The sequence below is a fragment of the Apium graveolens genome, chromosome 8 (assembly GCF_009905375.1).
Source record: "Apium graveolens cultivar Ventura chromosome 8, ASM990537v1, whole genome shotgun sequence".
NCBI lineage: Eukaryota > Viridiplantae > Streptophyta > Magnoliopsida > Apiales > Apiaceae > Apium > Apium graveolens.
The window spans coordinates 53,547,980-53,553,057 of record NC_133654.1 but is presented as its reverse complement, the minus strand read 5'-3'; the positions used below and the strand labels follow the sequence as shown (position 1 = coordinate 53,553,057).

General features: G+C 36.1%; 1 non-coding gene across 1 annotated transcript; it reads right to left on the bottom strand.

The window, feature by feature from the left end:
- Positions 1 to 4,446: 4,446 nt before the first annotated feature.
- On the bottom strand, positions 4,447 to 4,553 carry LOC141681209 (small nucleolar RNA R71). Its single transcript, XR_012558650.1, has one exon. It is a non-coding gene; the product is annotated as a small nucleolar RNA R71 (small nucleolar RNA).
- Between the last annotated feature and the right edge of the window lie 525 nt (positions 4,554 to 5,078).

Sequence of the window (5,078 nt, the reverse complement as noted above, 5' to 3'; positions counted from 1 at the left end):
GAAGTTAGTAGACATTGTTCATTTGCTTGAGAATATGTACTGGTACATATCGGATGCAGACAATTTGCTTCCTCTTTCTAATTTTTGTCCAGATGCAAGAAATAAAGACCCGATAAACAGGATTGAAGGAAATTCTTTTGGTGAACAACTTTGGTATTCACTTTGTGAGTTGACTGTGAAAGAGGAGTACCGTGAAGAAGTTGAATTTTTTAATGAACGTTTAACCATGTCACACATATGGAATTCAGGTTGTGGTTATTGTAAAGTATAATTACTTTTGTTCAATATTTTGCTTGGTGATGTTTGTGATTGATGTTTTGCAGTTTTATTGAATTTAGTACGAAATTGAAATATTTGGTAGTTTAAGTTTTGTAATTTCTAGACTTTATGTTGAATGGAATATTATTGTTCTTTTCTGTTGATCAAACTAAGATAAAGAATGTGCTATAATATATGTGTTTTGAACATGCAAATGAAGTTAATTTGGTATGTAGTCCAAGATAGATTGTGGCATACAATATTTTGTTACAATAAATAAAGATTTGATAGAGATAACAATTATATAATTATAGATTTTGTGATGTCCAAACCATAATTACAAATTAGGCAGAATACATAATTGGGCATATTTTGGCCAGAAAATCAATTATGCCATAGGAAGATAACCTTAAAGTTGTTAGATGTGGTCAATTTGTAACAGCAAAGAACTTACGAAATCCCTGAGTCTCCAAATTTGTAGTCATTTAAAACATCATTTTGAAACTATAGTTTTCATGAGTATCATGAGATATTAGTTATAATACAAGTGTAACTCACATAGGTTTTAAATCTACACGTGGGTTATTATATGCACTTTCATTAAACCGTAACTACATATGTGCAATTCATAGGTCATGACTTGATACTATGATTAGTTAAGTACCTTAATGGAATCACCCAAGGAATTAATACATAAGCCCAATGTTATCTTTAGTCGATAATTATCAAAAATTATAATAATTCAGTAATACCAAACACGGAAAATGCCATGTTTGCAATGATACATCTTAAAGTGAAATCCATGCCAAAACAATTGGCGACTGTATCAATATTACATTTCTTTGTTGAAAGCATAAGTGAAAAATATTGGAATATCAGCAGCACGCAAGCATAGTCATGAAATGTTTTCACTCGAATTCATCTCCATTCCATTATTCCCGAACTAAGTTCCCTGGACATTCTCTGCATCAAGAAAAAGAACATTTGTATCTTTAAATATGTGTATTCAAATGGAGGTAGACAATCAGTTCAGTATAAACCAAAAATAGTTTATGTAAGTTCAGCAATGATCGTCAATTAATATGACCATACTGTATAACAAAGTTTTTATTATTAGAGTTCTCAACAGGCTTTGGGGTCTGATGTGCAAGCATCCTTTGCACTCCATATTTGTCAAAAATGACACCATCAAACCGACCAACTTCCCAATTGGTGAACACAATAAAATCTCTCAGGTTGAGTTGAATATATGCTGGAATTTTATTGAGACCAAAGAACCTTTTGTCATATTTGGAAAAATAACCTGTAAACACTATATCCAAAGGGAAACCGTAGAGAACAACATCTGGAATATGCTTGCCAAAGTGTGCCACGAAAGAATGTGGAATATCCTGCATCATAAGTGAAAACATATTTATCCTATGTATTTCTATTATGTAAATAGAAAGTTTTGCCCGATTAAAGCATTTTATAAGTTTATAAGAAAATAACTTACAACTAAGCCATCATAGATTGAATTCTCATTAGCTTCAACTAAAATTTTCCAACCAGCTCCAGCAACATTGGCTGATCATGTTTGTAAAAAGTATAATTACAATCATGACTTAAAATAATGCAATGTTCAGCCATATAGTGAAGAGCAGATTATAGTTTTACCTCGCATGGCCACATAGAAATTCAGTTTTTCTGGTATAATATACTCTATTTCACATCCCGTCTTATCAAAAATGTGACCCCGAAAATTTCCTTCACCTTTGTAGCAGAGAAGAAGTTTACAACCAATGCCTTTTTTGAATAAATTGTTGAGTTCCCCAACTTCAGTTAAGCTTTCCCATTTTTTCTCATAAGAGAATTGTAGATGTTGGCCATTTGGTAGCATTATTAATCCATTACCAGGAAGATTTTCACCATATGTCAAAACAACGGAGAGTGGTAATTTTTGAAGGCATAAGCAAATACTTATTCATTTACTCAATTATGATAGTCAGTACATGTATTGGGACAATTGAGTAAGTTATTTACCAATCAATCCATGAGAGGTTGCATTGTGGTATCGACCTGAATGATGAATGCTAGAATGTTGATGTTGAGTGGCATTTATGACACTTTATTATGCTCTAATAAGCTTTAAATTGATGCATTTGTACTCAAGTTGTTAAGTGTTTTAATGTGTTTTCTAGTGTTTTTGCATTTCAGACATTATCTAGGTAATCAGGTGAATTAACATTATTTTGGTTCTAATTTGGTGTCAAGGTGGTGTTGGAATAAAAGCTCGTGGAAAGACGGCTCGAAGCAGCAAGGAAAAAGATGAAATCTGAGTTTTTTCCAGAAGGACGGCGCGCCCGCACTGTGGTAGCGCACGGCCACGCCAGGATTCCAGAATGACAGCTCGCCCGTGCTGTGATAGCGCGTGGCCGCACCAGTGCGAAAGTTTTGAATCCTGATTCTAATGTAATTCTAATTGGGAGACTTCCAGATTGATTAGGGCTGCTATATATATTTAAATAAGAATGTTTTCATAAAAGGAGACGTACCAGAGTGCAAGGAGAGCCGTAAGAAGACCGTATTAGCACGATTCAATGAAGACGAAGAAAATCTTGTTTTTACTTGTGAATCTTTGTTTTAAGTTGTAACTTGGATACTAGTTTTCTTACTTGTGAACCTTTACACTTGTTTCGTACTTGGTTTTGTTATTTAAGTATAAAGACTACGTTTATTATACCATGCTTTCATCGGAACCCACGTTGATGATGAGTCCGATTATGTGCTAATCATTATCGTGGGGTTCTAGCGGATTTATTTACGGATTTCTTTAGTTAAATTGTTTCGATGCCTTAGTGTGTGGTGATTGTATGATAACCTAGTATTGGTTGTGCTTATTCGTCTTATAAGAGTCGCGAACTTATAAGATAGCTTGTTAATTCTTAATGAAGCGACAGTGACTTTAAGGATTTAGAACTTGCCATGCTAGCATAGGTTCATGTGTTATTGTTATGCATGATTCATAGGTAATTTTACCCATCTTACTTGCCCTATCAAGATAGATAACTTATGCTTAAACCGTTTTGTTGTCAAATTCTATAGACATATAGGGTCTCAATATAAATGGTGTCTATTCAGCTTCTATCTCTTTTGTGGATGTCTGGTGGTATGGTACTCGTGCAATGAAAGTTGGCATATATCAGTTTCGTGTTGTCTGATTAGTGTCATCACCATTGCATGCTAAAGTTAAGAACAATAAGTCTCTTGAATGAAATATTTAATGAAGTTAGACTCCCATGTTTGTCTCATATAATATACAACTCTCTTTACTCTCTTAGTTATAATCATTAGTTTAATTCATAGTATAAACAACCCAAATTGTTATCGTCTTAGCATTGAATAATAACCATACATAGTTGCTTAAGTGCATGAATTAATTAGTTAACCAAGCTAGTGTCTGTGGGAACGAACTAGAAAAGATTCTATATTACTTGCGAACGCGTATACTTGCGTGAATTATTAGCGCGTGTTTAGCGACTAACAAGTTTTCGGCACCGCTTCCGGGGACTGCAGTGTTAATTTATAGTTCATGTGCTTTCCATCAGTGGTTGTTAAAGTTCATTGACTCGGACATTTGTACTTATTTGTCTCTTTCTCTTATTTCAGGTATTCTAGCGAGGGTGTATGCATACGCGTTCGCGTACTCGTAAGAGAACACTGGATAAAGCTGAGGAAGAACTTGTGGTGGTTAGAAGGGAAGTTTTTGAGGAAGAAAAGAAGGTAGAAGAAGAAGAGAAAGTATAGGAACCGGCTTTAGTAGAGATGGGTGATCAAGTAGAAAATCCCTTCTAACACTTTTCTCAGCCTAAGCTCAGTGACATTCAATCAAGCATCATCAGGCCAGCCATCAGGGCTAACACTTTTGAGATCAATTCAAGCATGATTCAGATGATACAGAACTCAGTTCAGTTTGGGGGTTCTCCTATTGAAGACCCCAACATGCACATCAGGGATTTCATCGAGATCTGCGACACGTTCAAATTCAATGATGTGACTGAAGATGCTATCAAGCTGGGACTCTTCCCATTCTTTCTGAGGGACAAAGCTAAGTGCTGGTTACATTCTCTACCAGCAGGGTCTATCACCACTTGGGAAGATCTTGCTCAAAAGTTTCTCACTAAATTCTTCCCTATGGCGAAGACTGCAGCAATCAGGAATGCTCTTACTCAGTATGCTCAACAAACTGGAGAATCTTTGTGTGAGGCTTGTGATCGATATAAAGAGATGCTAAGGACGTGCCCACACCATGGCATGCCTGATTGGATGATTATTAACTGTTTCTACAATGGATTGGGTGCTATTTCTAGACCCATGCTTGATGCAGCAAAAGGAGGAGCCTTGTGGGCTAAAAGCTACGATGAAGCTTATGAACTTATTGAACTAATGGCTGCTAATGAGTACCAGAATCCTTCCTAGAGATTGAATCAGGGAAAGGTAGCAGGAATTTTAGAGTTGGATACAGAAACTGTTATAGCTTCCCAACTTAAGGCTTTGACGATGAAGGTGGACATTTTGGCTAATTATGGAGTTGATCAAATCGCTAGTGTCTGAGAGCTTTGCACTGGTGCCCATAAGACTGATCAGTGCGCAATTTCTAGTGAATTAGCTCAGTTCGTGAGCAACTTTCACCATTCGCAGCAACATGTGCCAGCCACTTATCATCCCAACAACCGCAATAATCCTAATTTCAGTTGGAGCAACACTCAGAATGCGGTTCAACAGCCTTATCAGCAGTATCCAGCTAAGCAGTAAAACCCCCTGGTTTTCAGCAACCGCAA